Consider the following 15,040-nt stretch of genomic DNA (forward strand, 5'->3'; position numbering starts at 1 on the left):
CAGTGCTAGTCACAGTAGCCAAGAAATAGAACTGGCCTAGAGGGCCATCAACAAAAGAATGGATTATTAAAATGTAATACTCACAATGGCCTTTTTTAGCCATAAGGAAAAATTGTGACAGTTGTAGGAAGATGGGAGGAACTAGAGGGAGACCCTTATGTTAAGCAAAATAAGCCAGACTCAGAAGGGCACATACTGTGTGTTTTCTTTTGTTGGCAGAAGGTAGGTGTATGTGTGTGTGTCTGTGGGTGAGATGGAAGTAGAAAGGGTTCACGAAAGGGGAGAAAGATGTTTTTAGTGGGTCAGGGAGAGACGGTGACGGAATACACGCAATGTGAAGGCGGAAGGGAGAATTTTTGGAGAGGATGAAGAGGGAGCAGTGGAGGAAATAAAAAGCAAATTATGATGACTAATGCATAAAAATAAAACAAGGAAACCCCTTGCTTTGTACGCTAAGAGAAATTGCAAAGTTTTTTTTTTTTTTTTTTTTTTTTTATTTAGGCAAAAATTGGACCATAATGAAATCACCTGAAACACTTGGTCTACACACATTTTATTTTCAAACATCTTGGTTGTGTAGGGACATCTTTGAAATAAGTTTCCCAGCCTTGTATGTTACTAATTGTGAATAAGTGTGCAGTGACAATTTTTTTTTAAACTCGATTATGTTATGTGAATGTTTTTGTTTTAATCCTAGGTGTGGGATATGGGGTTGCTTCAGTTGGTCCACCGCTGTTAACTATGATTGTCTGGTGCTCTAGGAGGGGTGTGATTTTTGCCAGCTGCAGATGGTTTAATTCTGGGGACTCTGGAGAGGGCCGGTGACAGCTGCTGCCCCTCTGGATAGTCTGACGATGGAGACTGGACTTGCCCCTAGGTACCTGACACCCCTAATCAGCAGGAAGTAAAGAGGTCTACACCCCCTTTTCTCCTTTAAACTTCGTTCTGTCCTACCCAGGGTTGGGGGATTGGGAGGTATTGGGGTGGAAATAAGTGTTAGGATGGTAGTAGATAGAAGAACCCAATAAGGTAGCCCCAAAATGTATGCCTATGTAAGTGAAATTACTTTATCACTTATTTTTGCTTATAAATTGGGAATGTAGCTTTTCTGGCCGTGGCAAATGAAATTTGAGCAGAAACTTGAATTTTATGTGAAGTTTATAGAAATATCAAACAAGATTGTGATGGCAGGCATTTCCTGATGGCCCAGTCTCCAGTCCTTCCACCTTTGAAAAATGTCCCCTTCTCCTTTTCACTGTCTTGCTAACTGTTCTTAAATAAGAAATTTTAAAGGTGGTTTCCAGATTCACACATAACAATATTTGTTTTCTTAAAGAATGTTCTGTTGTTAATGTATTAATGTTTCAAGACTCAAAAAAAAAAAAAAAAAAGTAGCTGCAAATCGGACCAAACATTTATCTTAGCAAAGACCCCAATGTTAACTATGTCAGTATTAACTTCACAGCTTATCAGTCATGAAGAATAAATTAATCAGACATTAGGCTTTTGGGGGCCGGGGCTGGGGGATTGCATGAGTTTGAGGCGAGCCTATCCATCTAGTAAGTTCAGGTTGAGCCTGGGCTACTAAGTTAGGGTCTCTGTTGCCGCCACAAGCGGCACGGCCAAAAGCTGTGGGGATGAAAGGGTTTGTTTGGTTACCTTTCATCACCAAAGGAAGTCAGGACAGGAACACAAGCAGGGCAGGAACCTGGAGGCAGCAGCTGATGCAGAGGCCATGGAGGGGTGCTGCTTACAGACTTGTTCCTCATGGCTTGCTCAGCCTGCTTCCTTACAGAACCCAGGACCAGCAGCCCAGGGATGGCACCACCTACAATGAGCTGGATCCTTGCCCTCCCCCACCACTGATCAATAATTAAGAAAATGTCTTACAGCTGGACCTTATGGAAGGAAGCATTTTCTCAGTTGAGGTTCCCTCCTCCCTGATGACTCTAGCTTGTGTCAAGTTAACAGCTATGTAATAAGATTTGGTCTCAAAAATGAAAACAAAACATAACAAAATGAAAAAAAGTATACTGTTACTCTGTTAAGACATGACTGTGTTCTGTTTGTGTTCTTTTTTTGGGGGAAAGGTCTTACTGTGTAGCCTTGGCTAGCCTGGACCTCACTGTGTAGACCAGGCTGTCTTCAAGCTCAGAGATCTGCCTGCCTCTGCCTCCTTTTAATTAATCCTCTGCTGGGATTAAAGGTGTGCTTGCTGCAGTTTTTTTTTTTTCTTTTCTTTTTTCTTTTTCAGCATTCCTATTAGAAAATAGTATTTTCCTTTATCAGTCTTTTCTGATAAAGAAATTTATTTGTAAATTTTATCTGGGAAAACAGGCAACATAAAATAATCACTTGACTGATAATTACTTCATGTTAAATTGGGCAGAGGCATTAAGTAGAATTATGTTCAGGAACCCTCCCCTCACACACATCATCTTTCTTTACCTCACTGACACTTGGCTGTCTCCTGACCCAGTGGCCTTCGCCTTTCTTCTGTGGCCATCTGTAATACAGTAGTTTGCTAGGCAGTTAGTCTATTTAATTTGAGCTTATCAAGAGATTTCAGCCTTAAACAACTCACATCACGGTTTCTTCTGTAACTGCTCTGTCCTTAACGCCGAAGTCATTCAGAATAACAGCAAAGCGACATGTTAACCATCCCTTCTGTGCAAGGTGCTGGTGTGAAGCGCCATCGTGTTCACGCCGAGTCACTGAACATGCAGAGAAACCTCATGGTGTGAATACTGCTACTATGCCCATTTTACAGGAGCAGTTATTTGCTCAAAGTCGCACAGCTGCAAGTCTGTAGGTATGGGTTTTGGACTCATGTAATCTGTCACCGGAGTCCATGTTCATTAACTTTGCTCCAGGGTTTTTCAACCTGGGTTTCATCTGAGAACTTCAAGCAAACAAACAAAAAACAAACAAACAAACAAACAAACAAACAAAACAAGCCAACCTGATGCCTAGGATACAAGAATGTACACCCTAACTGAGCCTCTGGGGAACAGGGCCAAAGCATGTTTGTATCTCTCAACGCCTTTTCTGGGGTTCTGCTGTGCAAAGAATTCCACATATTTAATACGATAGCTCTTAGGTGATCACCTAAAGTTAATGTAATTAATGTCAAGTAAAAAATCAATTAGTCAGCCACACAGTCACTTATGTGGCCAGCGGGTGCTCTGGAGTCCACGGTGATGGGGACCTGTTCCCACCCATGATGAAATTGTCTTGGACAGCATGGCAGTGCACCGTGCTGTCAGATTTCTCCGTTGTCTTCCCTCACCCCACGACCCTCACCACTGTTGTAAAGCAGCCCATGAGCATGGCTGCGCTTTAGGCCTCATCACCTCCCGAACCTGTCAGTCCTCGAAAGTCCTTTGACTTGTCAATCTCTCTTTGACTGGAACCTGCCATCCTGTCCTCTGTAGCTCCCAAATGCTCATCTCCCACCGTCCACTTCTTCCAGGCTTGCTTTCTTTTTTGCTGTTAATGGAACATAAATACCATTGTGCTCTGGACATCTCCACGGTTTTCTGCTTTCCTTTTTTTCTTGGTGATAACCGCAGTAGGCATCCTTCATGCGAGGTATGAAGCCACCCATATTCCCTGCTGCTTCTGTCCCATTTCTGATAGAGGAAATTGTCTTCTCAAATATGTCTGTAGAGCTTTCCAAATCTGTGTAGCCATTGTTCTATTACCTCTTGTGTAACTCTTTCTACCTGCTTTATGCAGCTTTTACAGACCTCTTACTTCCTGGTCTATTGATTGGTCAACCCTGCCCAGCCTGAGGGAGTGACCTAGAAGAAATGGTGCATACACTCCTCTGTCCTCTACAATTGTATGCCATTACTCACTTAAGTGTCAGGGTCCCAACCCTTTCCACAGTCCCTTCTCCAGCTGGATATCTGAGCCTTGCCTTTCTGCACTAGGACTCAGCTCAAGTCTTGCCTATCCTAAAGATGTGTAGATTTCTTTTCCTGACTCTGCAGCCTCCTACACAGTGTTTTTCTCCCACTCTTCTCTCTTGGTGTGAGTGTATGTGTGTGTGTTGCTGGAGTGGAACCCAAGAACGTCACATATTCGAAGGACATGGCAGGCACTGAGATGTGTCTCCAGCACTCTTTACTTTGTGTCTTGAGACAGGGCTCACTAAGTTGCTTTGGCTGGACTTGAACTCACTCTGTAGCCAGGTTGCCCTTGAACTTCTGTTCTCCTTCTGCCTCAGCCTTTTAAATAACTGGGAATACTGGCTGTGCCCCACCAGGCACGGCCCCTTTGGCAAACTCCTGCAGTTTCGTATTCCCGTCTGTCTGTGGTCTCCCTACCGAAACCATTGCCTCTGTGGCGTCACTGACCTCACAGGCTAAATGTGCTCTGTGCTGACAAAGTTGCTGTCACTGCTCTCTCCTGAAACTGTCTGTGCTGTTGGGTGCCCTGAATTGTGCTTGCTCTTTCTTTTTGTCTGCTGGCTTTGTCTTCCCAGAACCCTGACATCGTGTCCCATGTTGTCCTGCCGCTCTGAGCTTGTCTGTGAGGAGTTGGTGCCGTCTTGATCATGTCCTTCTCTAAATCTCAGCATCGCGCCTCGTGTTGTCGGGAAGAGAGCTAAAAGGGAGGAAGCTCAGCCATTGGCGTCCTGCTCTCCGTGCTGAGCAATCCTTAGGGTTTCTCAGTGGCTCCAGCTTTTGTGGGCAGCTGAGCAACATCCGGAAGAACCACGTCCGTCCTCTATAGATATACTTATTTTCCAACGAAAACAGCTTTCTGCTCAGCTTCTATTCTTCATTGTCAATTCTGAGAACGATTACTTTACCGTGACATTACGAGGACGGTGTTCTTGGAGGTGCAAAGAGAACTAGAGCAGCAGAGTCATGGCCCTTGAGTTTGCAAGCCGCTAGGAAAAGGTTTTGTGTGTTTTGTTGTAATTCCAGTACAGGCGTCCGTCGTGTGATAACTGTACCTGCGGGGAGGCCTCACAGGAGGTCTCGTGAAGGAGATGCCTGGGGGAGGGGCTTGGGGGAGTTGGAGGGGCGTAAGTGATTTCACCTGGAGGTGCCGACAGTGGGGACAAGGCAGTGACATGGACAGAGGCGGTGAAAGCATGGCACTGGTGTTAGCAGAGTGTCGGAGGTTGATGGCTGGACGATGGAGGGAAAGTGAGCCAATGTGCAGCAGGGAACATCAGATGCTGATCTCAGCAGTGCACAGGGTGTAAGCAGCAGGTAGCCTTTGGGAGGAGCTTCTGCTGGAGGAGCTGCAGGGACTGGTAACTGTAGAGAGTTGAAGGTGTTGGAGGGTGTGAGGCAGGCCACCTGTGACCGGTGGCTGGAGCAAAGAGGTGGTGGTGATGTGGGGTCCTCTTCAGGGTACCTGGGTTCCCTTCCCTGTGCTCCACTGTGATCTGTGGCCTTTGGCTGCTCAGCTTCTTAGACTTAAGCTTTTCTCTAAGTCTCTGCTGGTTTGGTCGCTCCTCGCTGCTCTCTTCTGTATTGTTATGTTCTAACTTGCCCCACGGCCACAGAGAAATAAGGAAGAGTAGAAGTCAGTTACAGAATGGGTAAATAAAATCTACACAATGGTCCGAAAGCATGTTCGACACAAATACAACACCTTGTGTTCACAGGTGAGTCTGTGTAATAGTTCTGGGGTAGAGAGTTACGCTTTCAGGCTGACGAATTGGTGGGGGGAGTGTCAAACTCTGTAATTAAGAGGTGTGAATACTGATAGCAAGGATCTGCATCTTAATCAACAGATGTGAATTAACTATACTGCTTGAAGAATTATCAGGGTGTTCCTCAGTTCTTTAATAATCAGCTTATTCTATCAGCACGTTCCTCATTCTGTGCCTACCACAAAGCAGAGATGCCCTTCCATCTTTAGTACAAATGCCAACACAGTGATACAGGCAGACAACATTGTAATATAATTACAAGCCCATTTCTGATCCTCTTAAAGGTTCACCCTTTGAAAATACTGGTGTGTGTGTGTGTGTGTGTGTGTGTGTGTGTGTGTGTGTGCGCGCGCGCGCGCGTGCTTTTATGCTTTTTTTCAGACCATTTTGGAGACTGGATGGGATTAACAACTTACAGTTTCAGGTGATTTTCTCTTACCATGCGTGTATCAAGCCCTGCTACATCTATCATTGGAGTGTAGATCAGGGCAGAGTTGGTTTATTGGCTTGTGCCCAACTGTGGTTTGTATTAGAGACAGTGTTGCTATTGGATGTAGCTATCAAAATAGCAAATATGGCAGTACCTACCCACAGATCGCCTCCTTCTCCTCAGTGTTTGGGAAGTGTGAAGGGTGGTGGGGAGTTCAGCAGCATGTCGGTGTGTGTCTCCTGCAGTCCATCGTTAGAGAAGCCTCGGAGACCATGGTTTTGGGGAAGATCTTTATGACTAACCAAGGAAATGATGACTTGAAATTCTTATGTAGTTTGCACTATTTTAGATTAGGAACATGACAAAGTGTTGGCTGTCTTGTACGTGTTTGTAGTGTGGGTTTGGCCGTCACATTTCTGTTTATGAACCCCCCCAGGCTAACATTTTTCATAACAACCAGAACAAATTATCTATTCTAAAAGGTTCTTTCAGTTTCTATTTACTAATCTCTAGGCACTTATAAAATCTTTCTCATATGGGCCCCTCTGGTAGGTTAAGAGTAAATAATTGGCATAACTTTAAAGGATTAGTCATTGAAAAAAAAAAAAAAGGCAAATGGTTGTATCTGTTGAATAAATGATGTGGCGTCACCAAACACTGATAACCTTAGGAGGAGGAGGCAAACACAGTATGACACCATGAGAGGCTTGGCCATGGTATTTTGTCGTAATTTAAGATTATTAGGCAAGTGTATTAATCTTTTGTCATTAGTGATATCAATTAATGAGCTCTTTAAAATTTTGACTTACTCTAAATGTTTTAAAGTGGAAAGCACTTAAATTATCAACTACCCTCAGCATTTGGAAAATGAAGGAGAGTATTAAAGCCTGGTATGCGGCTCATACCTGCAATCCCAGAATCCCAGAGGCAGAAGCTGAGGCTCTCAGCAAGCTCAAGGTCTCTTTGGGCAACGTGGTGAGACTGTATTAAAGAACAAAACAAAACAAGGAGCTGGGGGTGACGGCGCACGCCTTTAATCCCAGCACTCAGGGAGGAAGAAACAACTGGAACTCTGTGGGTTTGAGGCCAGCCTGGTCTACAGAGTGAGTTCCAGGACAGCTTGACTATGCAGAGAGAACCTATCTCAAAAAAGCAATCATCAATCAATCAACGAGTTAAACAAACAAAAAACCCACTGGCAACAAGCAGCTAAACACTGAAGAACACTTACTGCCCTTGTAGGAGACCTGGTTGCTTCCGTTCCTAGTGGCTTCAGTCTCAGGGGATCTTAAGCCCTCTCTGGCCTCTGCAGTGTGTGGTGCAAATGAGCTCACTCAAGCCCAGACAACACATACACATGAAAAAAAAAAAAGATAAAAGGTTGCTGTGTGTATGTGTATGTGTGTGTATGTGTGTGTGTGTGTGCGCGCGCGCGCGTGTGTGTGTGTCTCCAACCACATCTGGGAATTTCCATGTGTGCACAGCTGGCCTTCAGTGTTCCAGCCCCTTCCTGCCCTGAAGTTATCAAAATCTGCAAAGACCTTGAGTTCCTCAGATAAAATGACGTAACACATATTAAATCTGTTACAGAGTTAGAACTGTGTAGACAACTGTATAGTTTATGTGTATATTTAGTATAGACGCATATTTAGTATAGACTCATTTTTTTTAAGTCTTCAATTGCCTGAATCCATGGGAAGAGGAACCATATATGTGGAGGGGAAACCTCTCTCTCTCTCTCTCTCTCTCTCTCTCTGTGTGTGTGTGTGTGTGTGTGTGTGTGTGTGTGTGCGCTCATGGGTGTACTGTTAAGTAATGGGCCACGATAATGGGAATGTTTTGTTTTCTGTTGGGTTCTTATGTAGATACACATTTTTCGAAACTCGTCAGATTGTTCTTAAGATTTGTATTTTTCTCTGAAGATTGTGCTTCAGTCAATAGCAGTAAGAAGATGAAAATCGCCCTACAACTTCAGAGCCCAGGACAACCATGGTTGACATTCCTTATAGTTTAATGTATTTTTAAAATCGAAGTCTGGTTTGTATAGAATACTGTGGCCTAAAGCTAGGTACTGTCGTACTTTCCTATCATCCTATATCATAGATGTGATAGAAGCAGAGGCAATAGTGAGACTGTCTGAAAAAACCAATGAGGGACAAAAGAATATTACAACCTACTTGTAAAAGTACTATTGCTCAGTCTAAGTTTTTGACTGCTGTGACTCATCTCCACCCGGCTTCCTCTCAACACACTGAATGAGAAATTCATGTTTGGCTGACTCCTAGGAACCTGGACATGTTTGAAATTATGAAGCCAAATTTGAACAAGTGTTTTTTTTTCCAGGGCCGTTGGGAGAACAGAAATCAATTAATTCTTCAAAGCACAAGATGTGGTGGCAAAAGGCTCGCTTGTCTGCAGTCAGCTGCTAGGCCCGGCTCCTCATGTGTGCTTTGTTTACATGATGGTTGCTTTCAAGTGGAATGTGTCCCTGCAGGCCATGTTCTGAGTACCACAGAGTCACGGATGCACCGCAGGCATCTTCTCGGAAGCCTGCTTGGAGCACACTCACTCTGTACAAAGGGTCTTATGTCATTCTGGATTGTTCTTTACTTCTGGGTTGTGACAGGTTCGTTTGTGCTGCCTGGACGGACCGTAGACACGTGCTTTTTCGGGCATTTGACCCAGGAGTTCGGCCATGCTGCAGACCTGGGTGCCTCTCCACGGACTTTTCCCTGCTTTGTAGGCTCATCTGCTAAGGGCAAGCATAGAAGCTCTCCTGCCCTTCAAAGCTGACCTCCAGGCTCCCTCAGGCCAGGTGGCCACTTTTTCTTGCTGCTCTTCCAGCTCTCCAGGCACAGGAACGGTCGACCTCTCCATCTCTGGTGTGCTGACTGATCTGGGTGAAGCTGTTACCGACAGTGAGCACAGGAGATGTTGGCGTGACTGAGCAAAAGGGACTGTAAAGTAAAGCGTGTCTGGCATTGTAGGAGTTAAGATGCCATGGGCCCAGCTTGTCCTGTCAGCCAGACCTGCAGAGGACTGTGTTGAGCACAGCTGGTGTGAACACCTAGCAGCAGATGCTTTAGGTACGGTGTATGATAAGGTGTGCTTCCTGCGTCCACCACAGTGGGAAGCGAGAGAAGAGGAGGCAGAGGAGCGGGCAGGGAGGATGGGGGAGCGGGAGCTGCTGAGCTGGTCCGGCTCATGCTGCATGTCCAGCAACCATGACTGTCTCCTTGTTACTCAGTATCTCGCCTTTCGTGAAGATGGTAACTTATTAACACCTTCTAAAAGCGGTTTGAAATTTTTTGACAGTGTACTTCTTTTAAGAGCTAGTGATTGCCTCCTGCTTTGTGCATTGTCTCCATCTGTTCTGTAGAATGAAATAGTTTTACATACAGATACTAAAGCAAATCATCTCACTTTTATTTACAGAATTAAACAGGTTAGTGTGCAAAATTTTCTCAAGTATTTTTTTATACGGGGATTTATAGTGTCCAGTTTTTCAGAACATACAGTTAAGGGTAAGCACATAAAATAATTTCCTTTCAGGATTTTTGGAGGCTTTAACAAGGCTGTCAGAGAGGTTATTTTGGATAAGAGCCAGAACTGCCCCCGGGGGCCTCCCACTGGGCAAGTCTTCTTTTATTGCCCCCTCATTTTATGTGTGCGCGTTTATGTGGTACACCTGTGTGCGCATACGTGTAGAGACCGCAGAGGACAACCTTGGGTATTGTTCTTTGGGTACCACTGCATTTTTATTGTTGCTGGTGGTGTTTTGTTTCTGTATCTTTTGAGACAGAGCCTCTCATCCTGGAGCACACATAGTAGGCCAGGTGGGCCAGCTGAGCCCCAGGGATTCACCTGTCTTTCCCATACCCACGCTGGGAACACGAGCCCCAGCCACTGCAGCCAGCGTTTCACATGGCTCTGGGGACTGAACTGAGGTCTTCATGCTATTATACTTCACATGCAGGAGGCTCCTCACTGAGTCAGCTCCCCAGGCCATGCCCTCATTTTTTATAGTCTTGCCGCTGTCCCCACACTTGGGAGTTCTTCTCTCATGGCTTCTCCTGCAGCTGTGAGGACTGGACCTGTGGGAAGCATCCTGGGCCCTCATCAGGAGCTCTGGATTCTGTTTTTCCTTCCTTTCCTTAGCCTGCCGTGATGTAACGGGATTTAACTAAGCTAGGTCCTAGCCTTCTCATTTATAAGTGCAGAGGATGAGTCTTGCTAGGTCATAAACTGTTTCTTTTATCAGGCCAGACATGATTCTGTTTGCTTTAGTGTTTGTGCCTTTGAGGGGGACAAATATGCTCAGCTCTATGGATTGCGACTCGAATTAGTCATCAGATTGTTCGTGTTAGCTAGAGTTACCAAAACCTTGAATTTTAGTTTGTCCCTTAATAACGGGGCCAGTTCGTTTCTGGCAGCGCTGACTGCCTTATCAAGGAGCCAGGCACTATGCTTTAAATCCACTGATGGTGTGATGGTCAGCCCTGATGGGGAACTTGGATTTGTGGGTGTTGAGTGGAATCTGCATCTTTGCCTGAGGAACACAGCCCCTGATAGTGCTGTTGAGTGGGTCTTCCTCTCTTCACCAGCACCTAAACTCAGTCGCCAGGCCTGTTGCGCTGTCCCTCTGTTTCTTTTGCATCCACCTTCCATATTGCTCATGCCTCCACTCCATTGCCCCGGCCTCCCGTTTGCTTTCTTTGACTTAAAAGGTGATTCTGAGAGCTGTCCACCTGCTGGGGTTTGGGAGTGCCCTGAGATGGTCTGAAGGTTGCCTGGCACACAGCAGGAAATACAGAGCAGATGGGACAGTGACATTCTGGCAGGGGCTGGCAAACCTTGCGGTGAGAGTTAGGCAGTCATTTTTTCAGGCTCTGTGGCCCACGTAGTGTACACCACCCTGCCTCTGCCAATAGGCAGAGCAACAGAGGGCTACCTGCATTGAGAGCTTAGGCAGTACGGCCGCTGCGGCCGCTGCATTGTGCTTTCCTTCCCAGGCCACACACAGTCATCTCGTGTGTGTGTGTGTGTGTGTGTGTGTGTGTGTGTGTGTGTGTGTGTCAAATCCCTTAGAATGCAATGGCGAAATGAGGAACAATGAGGGGATGAGTAAAGCTGGGGTGGGGGTGGGGGAAGGGTGTTTTCTTTTGTTCACTGCTGATGGAGGCCTTCTCTCTGATCTGAAGAAGGTGGAGGAAACAAGAAGACCCTTCCCAGGGTAGGAACGCAGGTGCTGATGGCCAACATGACCGCCTTGGGCCTATTCAGGCACAGCTAGAAAGAGCCAGGGCAGAGAGAGCAGCAGGGGCAGTGGGAGGCAAGAGGGAAAGCAGACAGGGAGGTAGAACTCTGCAGACAAGGAGCGGCCTGGGGGAAGCTGGGAGGGGCAGGACCAGGATGCTGGCTGAGCAGGGAAGCCAGGCCTGTGGCCTTGTTGGCAGGGGAAGAGATCTCCAGGAGTGTGGGGAGCTGAGGTTAGGAAAGTTTTCATGGAGCATCCCACTGTGGGCAGGCTTGGAGGCAGAAGAATGATATCTGCCCGTGGGTTGGAAAAGGTGACAGCTGGCATATGGTGGACTGAAGAGATGGGGCAGGAGAGGGGGGGGGGGGGGGGGGGGAAGGGCTGATCGGGATAGATTTTTGTGGCAGATGGATGCAGACCAGATCAAATGTTGTAGAGCTGACTGGAATCAGTGGCTGTGTGCTTTGTGAGAATGAAACTGGGGATTTCAGAGACATTGACACACACACACATCCAGAGATTCTGGAAGCTGTAAAATTCCTGTAGAAAAGACGCTATGAGGTCATTTGCACAGGCACATACAGTCGTTAGCAGTATTAATGCTCAGATGCTCCTGTGTCTTGCAGGATTTTTGCCTGACACGCTCACCACACAAACACTGAAGGGAAATAATTAATGTCAAGGATGCACCTTGCTTCCAGATGGAGAGCTACCTGCTGTGTTTGGGTTCTCAATACCCTTTGCTATAGCTATAAACAAGTGGTTTATATTGTCTTACGAGCAAGATTTGTGCATAGACTACAGAAGAGAACTTGCTATTGAAAAGATCTTTTTTTTGCCCTAGAGAGGGTACAAACTGATCTTTGGATAAGTCTCTGAAAAATTGCAAAGATAAAGACTTGATTTCGTGTACTTCTAGAATGCTGTCTGTTTGCCTTTCCTGCAACTCAATTAAAGACAAACAAACAAACAAAAACCAGGTAATATTTGACCTTTACTCATGGGAAATCTGTCCTGGTTCCCCAGGAGCCCAGGCACCAGGCCTCAGGACCTTGTACTCATCTCCTTTCCGTCTCTCACCCTAACTTTCTTATCTTGCGTTGGATCAGCTTAGTGGCAAGCCCGGTCACAGGCCATCTCACCAGGGACCCGGAAGTGCTATCTTTCCCCTGAGGATATCTTGGCCATAGCTTACTGGCCACGATAGTGATAAATGTGAGGTAAAGAACACCACTTTGGAGCATTATGAGAGGGGGCAGCAGGGACAGGAGGGATGACTAGATCGTCCTTTATTCTTGAGAAATTGTGAAGGAAATTGCTGCTGGTGTCCTAGCTCACCGTCTACAGTTCGGCTTACCCGCTAATTAGCATACAGAGAAACTGGCGAGGACTCCTCCTCATCCCGACAAGCACCACCTTGAAGCCTTTTGATGTGCAGTGTCGAAGGCAGCACAGCCCTGGTTCCCTAGGTAATAGCCACACCTCCTGTTTGATCCCTAACTTCTTAGTATGTATCTATTATTGAGGGATTTCTAGCTCGGGTAACTCCTTGGCCGGGCTGATGCGAGAGAGTCCCACATTCGTGCAGTTTTGACTTCCATGTTAATTCTGCCATGGGTTCTTGTAACTACGGCTGTTCTCTGCTTTCTAGGCCTCCTTGTGTCTTGCTCATCTCTTCCTCACGCCTGGAGGACCTTCTCTTTTCCTCCCACCCTTCCAGGCCTTCCTCATATGTGAAGACTTGTTTCTCTAGGCCGCCTTTCCAAAGCACAAGGAATCACAAAACTCACCCTAATGGACTAAAACGGAGGGGCAGGTGGTGGTCCCAGACAGGACGGCAGGTGCAAAAGATCTGCACACAGATGCCCCAGTGGCTGGGTCCCAGGTGTGGGGAGAGTAGCTCCAGCTGTGGTGAGTCAGGACTTGGTTGCAGGGGTTGCTTGGAGATCAAGGTGTAGGAATTTGGGTTTTGTCTTTATTATACCGAAATTCTACGGGCAGATTCTAAACAAGACATGCTAAAGTCAGCCTTGCTTGCTAAGGTACTCTGAGGTGTGAGGGAAGAGCAAAAACATACACGGGGATGAAATTAAGAGGCGGTTGTATCAAAGATCAGTATGTTGAGTGGAATAAGCCAGACTCAGGGAGATGAACATAGCCTGCTTTCCCTCATTAGTAGACTCTTGATTTCTGTGTGTGCATGTGTGTGTTTGTGTGTGTGTACGTGCCATGGAAATAGAAAGAGGGTGTGAGAGGGCTGGAGAGATGGCTCAGAGGTTAAGAACACTCGCTGTTCTTCCGAAGGCCCTGAGTTCAATTCCCAGAAACCACATGGTGGCTCAGAACCATCTATAGTAAGGTCTGGTGTGCAGGCAGAATGTTGTATAAATAATAAATAAATCTTTAAAAAAAAAAAAGAGGGTGTGAGAAAGAAAGAAGAGATCTTAAGAGAAGAGGAAGAGAGGAAAAACAAGAGTAATGGGACACATGTGACATGAAAGCAGAAGACGGGACTATTTGCTATTTGGGAGGAGTTGGGGACCAGTCAGAGGAGCCAGGAGGGGAGGAGTGTGTTAGTGGAGGAGGGAGATGAGTAAGAACAAATGACACATGTATGACAACACTGTAATAGAACCCATTCCTCTCTCTGCTAACTTAACAATAAACAAACATACAAAAGCGTCAGTTGCAGTTGTGGTGGGTAGCCAGGGCCGTGGCAGTGGGGTTGGAGAGTTTGTGTCCAGAGTCTTGTCAGAATGATCCTTCTGGCGGGCTGGTGTGACTGGGGCACATAAAGTGTGTGGAGGATGTGTTTGCCAGCCTGATGGGGTGAAAGCCTGGGAGCCCTGCACCTGAGGCCCTTTCTCATGGCTCCCCTCTCCCTGACTGTCTAGACATGGTGAGAGTTTTTTCTTCTTTTTTCTTTTTAAAGGAAGTGGTAAATGACATTTTCTGCATGCAGACCTGCATTAGTTTTGCTTTTCCTGTTAAAATGTAGCAGAAGACTTCTCTTATGAGGCTCAAGGAGGTCTGGAGCACAGAGTCTCTCTGGCTTTGGAGCTGGGTGGCGGTGGAGTCTGGCTCAAATGCTCTGGGTTTGCTCCCCCTGCTCTGGGTCCCTCCCCTTGCTTTCCTGTGCTCAGGGTAGAGCTCCGTCTAGCTGCCGTGGAGCTGTTCTGTGGCTATCGAGTCATTGTGTAGCCTCCTGTCTCCTTTAAGCTGCCATAGTGGAGTTATTATTTTTGAGGGGGTTGGTTCTCAATAACTTGGGGGAATGAAAATGGTTTGGCAGTGAGCTTCTATGCTAGTCCAGGCCAGTGTTTGGTGAAACATTCCCCGGAATTGTTTTCTCTCTTGAAGTTTAACCTTTGGCTTTGCCCAGTGGGGCATCTCTGAAACACCCAGACCTGTTGCCTTAAACTCGCTGCCATTGATGCCTTGCAGCCCTGTCGCTGGCCTGAAGTAGGTGCTGAGCGGGCAGTTTTAGCATCTCGACAGGGAAAATCGAAGGTGCCACGGAGCGGAGGGACATGTTGATCAGAAGCCTTGCAGATGGCTGTGGTGCCGGAGAGGCACTTATGCAAAAAAGAGCTGGTGACCTGTGTTTTAGAAAAGTAGAATAAGATTTGCTGTCAGTATGTGGCTGTTTGTGTGTGTGTGTGTGTGTGTGTGTGTG

At 46.4% G+C, this 15,040-nt stretch overlaps 1 protein-coding gene across 1 annotated transcript in view; it reads left to right on the top strand.

The window, feature by feature from the left end:
• Epb41l4a (erythrocyte membrane protein band 4.1 like 4A) overlaps positions 1-15,040 on the top strand; it is a 149,449-nt gene that overhangs the window by 47,377 nt on the left and 87,032 nt on the right. The window lies entirely within an intron of this gene.

The sequence above is a fragment of the Psammomys obesus genome, unplaced genomic scaffold (assembly GCF_907164565.1).
Source record: "Psammomys obesus unplaced genomic scaffold, mPsaObe1.curated_primary_1811, whole genome shotgun sequence".
NCBI classification, from domain to species: Eukaryota; Metazoa; Chordata; class Mammalia; order Rodentia; family Muridae; genus Psammomys; species Psammomys obesus.